This window comes from Primulina tabacum, chromosome 1, assembly GCF_025594145.1.
Source record: "Primulina tabacum isolate GXHZ01 chromosome 1, ASM2559414v2, whole genome shotgun sequence".
NCBI lineage: Eukaryota > Viridiplantae > Streptophyta > Magnoliopsida > Lamiales > Gesneriaceae > Primulina > Primulina tabacum.
This window is the reverse complement of record NC_134550.1, coordinates 16186950-16198390: the sequence shown is the minus strand read 5'-3', so window position 1 is coordinate 16198390 and position 11441 is coordinate 16186950.

Genomic DNA, 11441 nt, shown 5'->3' with positions numbered 1-11441 from the left:
GGTTTACATCTCGATTTTGGAAGAGCTTTCAACAAGCTATGGGAACAAAAGTTACTCATAGTACAGCATATCACCCTCAAACTGATGGCCAAACTGAGAGGACAATTCAAACTCTAGAAGATATGCTGAGAGCATGTGCTCTAAACTTCAGTGGTAATTGGAGTGAACATCTACCCTTAATCGAGTTCGCATACAATAATAGTTACCACAGTAGTATTGGAATTGCACCATACGAAGCTCTGTATGGACGAAAATGTCGATCACCACTATATTGGGATGAAGTAGGGGAAAAAGCCATCGTTGGACCTGAACTGATCCAAAAAATAGTGGATAAAGTTGCTATGATCAAAGAGCGACTAAAAGCTGCACAAGATCGACAGAAAAGCTGAGCTGACATGAAAAGAAGACCCGTGGAATTTGAAGTTGGGGAGAAGGCATATGTGAAAGTGTCATCCATGAAGTGTGTAATCCGATTCAATAAGACTGGGAAACTGAATCTAAGATACGTCGGACCATTTGAAATTCTTGAGAAAGTGGGAACACTTGCTTATAGATTAGCACTTCCACCCGACATGTCAAGAATTCACAATGTACTCCACGTTTCGCAGCTGAGGAGATATATTTCCGATCCTAATCATATTCTTGGAGCTGGACCACTGTTGGTTGAGGGAAATTTAAATGAAGAACTGAAATATGAAGAGATTTCGAATTGTGGATAACAAAGACCAAGTACTGAGGCGATGAACTATTCCATATGTCAAAGTACAATGGTCCAACCACAACGAAAGAGAAGCTACTTGGGAGTTGGAAGAAAAGATGCGAGCACAATATCCTTATCTCTTTGAGGATCATGCATAGCCAAGTTTCGAGGACGAAACTTCTCATAAGGAGGGAGAGATGTGAGAACCCGAATTTATTTCCAGCATTTCAGCAGCAATGCAAAATTCCAGCAGAAGCTAATATTTCAGAAGCTAGTATTTTTTTCCAGCAGATTAGAATCCAGCAGCAGAAAATAGATAAAATCCAGCATCAGAAGAACGAGATTCCAGCAGACAGTTATTGTTTCAGCTCATGACTTGTAACTGAAACATTTAACATGGAATAAAGGCTGTTAATGGAAGATTATGGACATTAATTGGGAGGCTAACAGTCAAAATTTTGCTCATAAATAACACCTTCAAACTTCTGAATTGGTGTTACACAAATCTTGAGATTATCACTTTAATTAGAGCTAAGAGAGTGCCTATTTTCGAGCTGTAAAATCCAGTAGCGAGGCAAGCAGATTTCCAAACTTCAACCGAAACACTTTTTAGCAAATTACTGTAAGTGGGCTTATATATAAATATCTTGAAATCAGTTTGATAATTCTGTTTTAAAGCATAGTTTCTGTATGTTTGATTTCTGATATCTGATTTTTGAAGCACTGAAACCCCCTATTTAACTAATAGTAGGAATATATATTCTGAACATCTCTGAATTCTGATTTATGATTCTGGCCTCACCCCTTAGAGGAGAGAACATATAGGAGACTGATATCAGTTTAGCCATGAAATTCACTAACGTGCTCAATGCTAACTAATTTTGATTTCTGTTCTGAAACCTGTGATTTTTGAATTCAGATTTCTGTTCTAAAAATAAGAGTTTTCTATATATTATTGTATTACTGTTTTTGTTGAAAATGATTTCGAAAACTGGGAGTTATTCCCGCCCCTGCTTACTGAGTGACAACCATATCACTCACCCACCAAACCTATAACCTACCGTACTTTTACTACATAAAATTTGCGGAAAAATTTAAAATTTTCTTAAAAGGGTAATCAAACTTCAATTTCGATAACGTAAACCGCACGTCCCAAAAGTAGTTGCAACAAAAGATCTAAAAAAATAAAATTTAACAAAAGTATTTGTTTGAAATCTCATAACCAGTAGCGTGAAATCAGAGTATTAGACTTTTCATAAAAACTAAAAACTTGAGCGGTCCTCGGGTCTAGCCTCCTGCTCAGTCCAAGACAGCTCCTTGGTCCCCACCCCTAGTCTCCTCGAAATCATCCTCACCTGCATCGATCAAGTCTAGCGAGTCTAAAGACTCAACACGTATAAACTGAAAGTAAAAAGTAATACGTAGTAAAATCACAAGCAACTTTAAAATAGGAAGTACATACTGAAACTTAAACTTTCATATCAAAAGCTTGAACATACGTACATACATACATAGACATGCCATTGTCATAAAACTTTTCTTAAACATGCTTGCATACTTGAACATACATAACTTCATCATTTTTGTGTAGATGCATGTTTCAAACAAAGTGGCCCATAACATAAATCGCCTGATCAGACTAAACCGCAATACTGGGCTGACAGGGACGAATCCACTGCCACATACATGAGATCCCCATTCATGCTTTAACGGGTGGATTGGTCCCCGTTCATGCTTTAACGCTTTCCAATCCTGATCTAAACCCGTTCATGATTTAACAAGGTGGATTGGTCCCTGGTCATGCTTTACCGCTTTCCAATCCCATACATAAATTGGTCACAAGACATTTAGCATACCTCAAAAACTTGAAATATTTTCTTTGCACGTCGAACATACTTACTTGGCGTTGAGGGATTCGTTGGATCTCGTTTGGGGCCGCTGCTGCAACATACTACAAGAGTTCAAGCACTTAATTTCCATACTACATAATGATCGTGCTCACCACCCAAAATGGCAATTTTCTTATGACGTTGTAAATCGCTCGGGACTTGACCTCCTTTAATCGTTGTACTAAACCATGACATCAACCCCCGAAACAAATCCTAAAATGACGTGTGAACATTTCCCAAAACATAGGCGACATGAGCCTAAAATAGTGATTTAAAAAGTCATGGACGAGCGCCTAGGCGCTGGACAGTGCTGCGCTGCGGCGCTGGACAGTGCTGCTGCTGCGGCGCTAGCAAGGCCGAAGTCCAAGCGCTGCGGCGCCACAAGGGCAGTGCCTCGGCGCCTGGCTTGCGCAGAACGGGCGCTGCGGCGCTCCCTGGCGAGTGCTGCGGCGCTAATCCTGCGCACAACCAACCCAAAATAACACATTTTGATGCAATCATAAAAGTCACGCTTAAACGACTCGAACCGATGCAAAAAGACTCCTCTTAGGACGCCATGACAATAATTCAACTCAAACAAATGTCCCCAAAACAACGACGCACAACAACTACACAACATAATTCGTAAACATGACTTTTGACACCAAAATACTTCCTATGACTTCTAATGCAACCAAGTGCCTACCGACACAAGACTAAGCACCAAAATTCATCCCAATGTCATACTCACAATATCCAAAAGCAGCAGCGATCCACCAACGGTTCCCAAAGAAGCCTGCAACTCAAAAACGTCAAGAACACATCAATACAAAATTTTTCCAGAAAACGAGTTTGAGCAGTCCCAGGAAAAACACCATAACTAACTAAATTTTTATCCAAATGTTTTGAATTTTATATCAAATCGAAGATATCGAAAAGCTCTACGATTTTTGTGTTGAAAGTTTTCTCAAAATCGCGACCCAAAAATCGCAAAAATTCAAAATACAGTGAAAAACAAAATTTCAGATCTAAAAACGTTCAAAAGTCGATTCGACAAGTTTATGCTCAAACTTCCACATAACATACACATGATTTCATACATAATCAACATCACAAACGTAATATAACGAGATCGATGCAGAAACGACAGATTATACATGCCTTTTTATATAAAAAAAACTCACGATACGGCGATACCGAAGCGGAGACGGAGCGAGGCTTGATCCGGGATGATTGTGACACTAAAATCTTGCAATAAAACTCACGAGAATTTTCTGGTATGCTGAAGGGAATGGGGCGGCTGCTGTTTTCTCTCAAGAACCTTAAGGTTTGCTCTCTCAAAAATAAGTAAATATGAAAATAGTGTTTGTGTGTGTGATAAAACGTGTGTGTGTGTGCTCAATGTGTGTGTGTGTGTTTAACTAAATTAAGGGATTAGAATATTGCTTAGATTAAAATTTAACAACTAATTAAATGTTAATCAACCACTAACTTGACTAAAAGTGTATTAATTAAAAGTAAAAATACACTTGTACTAAATCTTTAAAAGTTTTAAAATCTTAAAATTACTAAATAATTCAATTAGACTTTAAAAATGCTAAAAACTTATAAATCATTTTAAAAAAATTGCCCCAATCCTAACTTAAAATAAATTACAACGTTTTAAAATTACCAAAAATCGTCCTCGGCCTCTTCTCCTCGATCTCGCATCGGATCATCGCCTGAAACTTGAAACTCAAGAAAACATTTTAACGTGCATCACGTAAACATTAAAATAATGCAAGTTAAATAAATCATGCATCACAAAAAAAAATAATTTTAAATTTAAATAAATGATTTAACAATTAAATAAATGCATGGGTTTTACGTGTACTGATTTTTGGGTACTACAGTTCCTCCCCCACTTATATAAATTTCGTCCTCGAAATTAAATCTTATCAAACAATTCTGGATAGCGAGTCCTCGTGTCTGCTTCGGTCTCCCAAGTGGCCTCTTCCACTAATTGATTTAGTCACCGAACTTTGACCAACTTGGTCACTTTGTTCCGAATTCTACGCTCTTGTCTGTCTAGGATTTGGACAGGTCTTTCCTCATATGATAGATCTGGAGCAAGCTGCAACGGCTCGTAGCTCAAAACATGCGAAGGATTAGCTAGGTACTTTCTCAGCATTGAGACATGGAACACATTGTGTACACCGGCCAGATTCGGCGGAAGGGCAACACGATAAGCCAGTGTCCCAACTCTGTCAAGAATCTCAAATGGTCCAATAAATCTCGGACTCAGCTTGCCTCTTTACCCAAATCTCATAACACCCTTCATAGGTGCTATCTTCACAAAAACGTGATCACCTATGGTAAACTCTAGATCCCTTCTCCTCTTGTTAGCATAACTCTTTTGGCGACTCTGGGCGGATCTTCATCCTGTCTTGAATCTTGACCACCAGATCTGCAGTCTGCTGAACAATCTCTTGACCAATTTATGCTCTTTCACCGACTTCGTCCCAATGAATCGGTGATCTGCACTTCCGTCCATACAATGCCTCGTAGGGAGCCATACCTATAGATGATTGAAAACTGTTGTTGTAGGTAAACTCTACTAGAGGTAGCTTCGATTCCCAAGTCCCCTGGAAATCGATCATATAGGCTCGCAATAAATCCTCCAAAATTTGAATCACTCGCTCAGACTGGCAATCTGTCTGCGGGTGAAAAGCTGTACTGAATAGAAACTTCGTCCCCATGGCTGTATGTAGGCTCTTCCAGAAGGACGATGTAAACCTCGGGTCCCTGTCAGACACAATGGAAACTGGGATCCCATGCAACCGAATGATCTCCCTGATATAAAGCTCCGCATACTGCGTCATGGAGAAAGTCGTCTTCACTGGCAAGAAGTGCGCCGACTTAGTGACTCGATCCACTATAACCCAAATGGCATTGGATCCTCTGACTGACTTTGGAAACCAAGTGACGAAGTCCATGGTAATATTCTCCCATTTCAACTCGGGGATAGGGAGCGGCTTGAGCATTCCTGCTGGCCTCTGATGTTCTGCCTTCACCTGCTGACAAGTGAGGCATTCGGATACAAATCGACGATGTCTCGCTTCATCCCTGGCCACCAATACAAAATCTGCAGATCCTTGTACATTTTGGTGCCTCCTGGGTGAATGAAATACGGCGATGCATGTGCCTCTGTTAGAATATTCTCTCTGATCGAATCAACACTAGGCACCCACATTCTACCTCTGTATCTCACAATACCATCAGACACTGTGTAGAGTACACTGCCCTTGGCCTCATCTTCCAGCCTCCATTTCTGCAACTGCTCATCTGAAGGCTCTCATCTACCGATTCGGTCTAGGAAATCAGACTTGACTGACACATTAGATAGTATGGGAGCTCTGCCCTTGGAATAAACCTCTAACCCAAACCTCTGAATCTCATACTAAAGAGGTCTCTAAACTGACAACTGAGCTACAACTGCCACTTTTCTGCTCAAGGGGTCTGCGACAACATTAGCTTTTCCTGGATGGTAGCTAATTTCGCAATCGTAGTCTTTTACTAACTCCAACCACCGTCTCTGTCTCATATTCAGCTCTTTCTGCGTGAATAAATACTTTAGACTCTTGTGATCAGTGAATATTTGGCATTTCTCGCCGTACAAATAGTGTCTCCAAATCTTCAAAGCAAAGACAACGGCGGCTAACTCAAGATCATGAGTCGGGTAGTTCTTCTCATGCACCTTCAACTGTCTAGAGGCATAACCTATAACCCGGCCATGCTGCATCAACACTGCGCCTAACCCGAGCTTAGATGCATCGGTGTATAACACAAAATCTCCTTGTCCTGATGGCATGGCTAACACTGGCGCTGAAATAAGGGCTTGCTTCAAAGTATCAAAATCTTCTGACATTCATCACTCCACGAAAACTTAGCATTCTTTTTGGTCAGTGAAGTGAGTGGCACTGCTATCGAATAAAACCCCTGAATAAAATTACGGTAGTAACTTGCTAAACCCAGAAAACTGCGGATTTCTGATGCATTCTTTGGCTCAATCCATTCCTTAACAGCTGGCAATTTAGCTGGGTCCACCTCAATTCCACTGCTAGACACTATATAAACCAAAAACGCTACATTCTCCAACCAGAATTCACACTTATTGAACTTCGCAAATAACTTACGACTCTGCAGGGTCTGCAAAACTGTTCTCAAATGCTGGTTGTGCTCCTCATGGCTCTTCGAGTAGATAAGAATATCGTCAATGAATACTATGACGAATTGATCTAGGTAGGGCTGAAATACTCGATTCATCAAGTCCATAAAAATCGCTGGAGCGTTCGTCAGTCCAAACGGCATCACTAAGAACTCGTAATGCCCATATCTGGTTCTGAAGGCTGTCTTGTGCACATCTGCATCTTTCACCTTCAGCTGGTGATACCCTGATCGAAGGTCTATCTTAGAGAACACTGTAGCTCTTTGCAACTGATCAAACAAGTCTTCGATTCTAGGAAGTGGGTATTTATTCTTGATAGTCACTTTGTTCAAATCTCGGTAATCGATGCACAGTCTCATGCTCCCATCTTTCTTTTTCACAAAGAGCACAGGTGCGCCCCACGGTGAGAAACTAGGGCGAATGAATTCCTTGTCAAGGAGCTCCTGAATCTGTTGTTTGAGTTCTAGCATCTCAGTTGGAGCTAAACGGTACGGTGCCTTGGAGATTGACACTGTGCCTGGCATAAGGTCAATAGCAAACTCCACCTCTCTCTCTGGTGGAAGGCTTGTGACCTCATCAGGAAAGACGTTTGGGAAGTCTCTGACTACTGGCACATCAGATATAGACGGAGTGGGTATGTCAGGTGCGGAGACAATACTGGCCAAGAAGGCCTGACACCACTTAGAAACAAGCTTCCGTGCCTGCATGCAAGAGATCATGCGAGGGAGGCTTCTCCATCTGGCTGGTTCAAAAAGAAACTGCTCCATACCCAACGGTCTAACTAACACCGACCTTTTCTGAAAGTCAATCAGGACTCGGTTCTTCGTCAGCCAGTCCATTCCTAGAATGATATCAAACTGGCATCGGCAATACAATCAAATCGGCATACACTAGGTGGCCTTGCAGCTCGAGATCGATGTCCCTGACCACGCTAGTAGCTGACAATTCTTCCTCTGATGGGACTGTCACTGAATAATTCACGTTAAGGCTGATGGTCTTGAGGTCCAATGTGGTTAGCAAACGTCTCTGAGATGAATGAATGAGTGGCCACGGAATCTATCAAGGCCTTAGTAGCTAATCTCTTAATGAAAATATTTCCTGAGAGACGTTAGCACAACACAAAACTTGTATCCTCAAAATTCTAACATTAACCTCATGCATAGTAGAAATTTATATCCCAAGTCATTCAAAAATATCACTAGCACACTAATAATTTCCAAATAAATTTCAACATGCAAGGCGAAATGATACTGAGCTTGGGTAGAAAAGTTTACCGGTCAGTAATGTCATGTCTGGGTTCGCCTCCTGCGCATGCATGGCGAACACTCTGCCCTGGGTCGGCTGTCTCCACTGTGGGCACTCCTTCAACATGTGGTCACTTGCCCCGCATTTGAAACACTTGCATGTCCCGTATAAACACTGCCCCGGGTGCTGGCGGTTGCACTTAGGACACACTGGGAAATCACCGGGCTTCTGAGGCGCCCTCTATTGCTGAATTGGACCCTTGCCCTTTGGCGGTCCCTGATATGGCCTCTTCCCTAGATGTCCCTGGAAAGGCTTCTTGAACGGAGGCCGCTGCTGTTGCTACTGCTATGGAGCCTGATAGGGCCTCTTGCCTTGCCTGTCAGCCTCAATATCTCTCTGATCTTGTTCTGCCGCCAAAGCTCTAGATACGGCAATTGCATAAGTCGTAGGACCAGCAACTCGAACATCACGGCGCAAGATCGGCCGCAACCCATCCATAAAATGCCTCAACTTACTCTGGGCATCATTAGTTATCAGGGGCACAAAGTGACACCCCCTCTCAAACTTCCTCACAAACTCCGCAACGCTGCTATCCCCCTGACGCAACCTCATGAATTACCTGGTCAATCTGGATCATACTTCTTCAGTGAAGTACTTGGAGTAGAATATCTCCTTAAATCCGTTCCAAGTCAACGTCTGCAAATTGACTGATACTGACGCACTCTCCCACCATAGTCTGGCGTCCCCTAACAAAAGGAAAGTGGCACACCTGACCCTGTCTGCGTCTGTCAGCTCCATGAAATCGAAGATTACTTCGATGGACTTAATCCATCCTTCAGCTATCATCGGGTCAGTGGTCCCCGAGAACTCCTTTGGGCTCATCCGTCTGAACCTCTCGTATACTGCCTATGGTCTGGACCTCGCTTCTGTAATTGCCGCAGCCTGGTTCCCCGCAAACTGTGCGAAGAATTGCATCATTCCTGCAAGCATTTGTGCCTGCATATCTGGCGGTGGAGGAGGAGGAGCGTCTCTCCCCTCCTCTCGAGCCTCTCTATCCTCATCCCTTGCTTCCCGGTTAATAAAACGTCTAGGAGGCATACTGTTCCATAATTTACCCAACACGTAAGCCCCACATGCATGAACATGATATCAATAATGTAAGATGCACGTAAATTGAACTTAAAACATAGACATGCTGAAATCATGACTTAATGCTTAGTACATAACATAATTCAAAACTTTAAAACTTGCAGACTTGGGGTGTGACTTTCGTGAGCTTCTTGCGACTAGCAGTAGGCATAACCCTTTACAAGAACACCGCTCTGATACAAAATATAACGTACCGTATTTTTACTACTTAAAATTTGCGAAAAAATTTAAAATTTACTTAAAAGATAATCAAACTTCAATTTTGATAACGTAAACCGTACGTCCCAAAAGTAGTTGCAACAAAAGATCTAAAAAAATAAAGTTTAACAAAAGTATTTGTTTGAAATCTCATAACCAGTAGCGTGAAATCAGAGTATTAGACTTTTCATAAAAACTAAAAACTTGAGCGGTCCTCAAGTCTAGCCTCCTGCTCAGTCCAAGCCAGCTCCTTGGTCCCCACCCCTAGTCTCCTCGAAATCATCCTCACCTGCATCGATCAAGTCTAAGTGAATCTAAAGACTCAACACGTATAAACTGAAAGTAACAAGTAATACGTAATAAAATCACAAGCAAATTTAAAATAGGAAGTACATACTGAAACTTAAACTTGCATATCAAAAGCTTGAACATACGTACGTACATACATAGACGTGCCATTGTCATAAAACTTTTCTTAAACATGCTTGCATACTTGAACATACATAACTTCATCATTTTGGTGTAGAGACATGTTTCAAAGCAAGTGACCCATAACATAAATCGCCTGATCAGACTAAACCGCAGTACTGGACTGAGAGGGACGAATCCACTGCCACATACATGAGATCTCCGTTCTTTCTTTAACGGGTGGATTGGTCCCCGTTCATGCTTTAACGCTTTCCAATCCTGATCTAAACCCGTTCATGATTTAACGGGGTGGATTGGTCCCTGGTCATGCTTTACCGCTTTCCAATCCCATACATAAATTGGTCACAAGACATTTAGCAAACCCCAAAAACTTGAAATATTTTCTTTGCACGTCGAACATACTTACTTGGCGTTGAGGGATTCGTTGGATCTCGTTTGGGGCCGCTGCAACATACTACAACAGTTCAAGCACTTAATTTCCATACTTAGACATAATGATCGTGCTCACCACCCAAAATGGCAATTTTCTTATGACGTTTTAAATCGCTCGGGACTTGACCTCCTTCAATCGTTGTACTAAACCATGACATCAACCCCCGAAACAAATCCTAAAATGACGTTGAACATTTCCCAAAACATAGGAGACATGAGCCTAAAATAGTAATTTAAAAAGTCATGGACGAGCGCCTAGGCAGCGCCGCAGCGCTAGCAAGGCCAAAGGCCAAGCGCTGCGGCGCCACAAGGGCAGCGACGCGGCGCTCCCTGGCGAGCGCTGCGGCGCTAATCCTGCGCACAACCAACCCAAAATAACACATTTTGATGCAATCTTAAAAGTCACGCTTAAACGACTCGAACCGATGCAACGAGACTCCTCTTAGGACGCTATGACAAGAATTCAAATCAAACAAATGTCCCCAAAACAACGACGCACAACAACTACACAACATAATTCGTAAACATGACTTTTGACACCAAAATACTTCCTACGACTTCTAATGCAACCAAGTGCCTACCGACACAAGACTAAGCACCAAAATTCATCCCAATGTCATACTCACAATATCCAAACGCTGCAGCGATCCACCAACGTTTTCCAACGAAGCCTGCAACTCAAAAACTTCAAGAATACATCAATACAAAATTTTTCCTGAAAACGAGTTTGAGCAGTCTTACGAAAAACACCATAACTCACTCAATTTTTATCCAAAAGTTTCGAATTTTATATAAAATCTAAGGTATCAAAAAGCTCTACGATTTTTGTGTTGAAAGTTTTCTCAAAATCGCGACCCAAAAATCGCAGAAATTCAAAATACAGTGAAAAACGATATTTCAGATCTAAAAACGTTCAAAAGTCGATTCGACAAGTTTATGATCAAACTTCCACATAACATACTTATGATTTCATACATAATCAACATCACAAACATAATATAACGAGATCGATGCAGAAACGACAGATTATACATGTCTTTTTTATATGAAAAACTCACGATATGGCGATACCGAAGCGGAGACGGAGCGAGGCTTGATCCGGGACGATTGTGACACTAAAATCTTGCAATAAAACTCACGAGAATTTGCTGGTATGCTGAAGGGAATAGGGCGGCTGCTGTTTTCTCTCAAGAACCTTAAGGTTTGCTCTCTC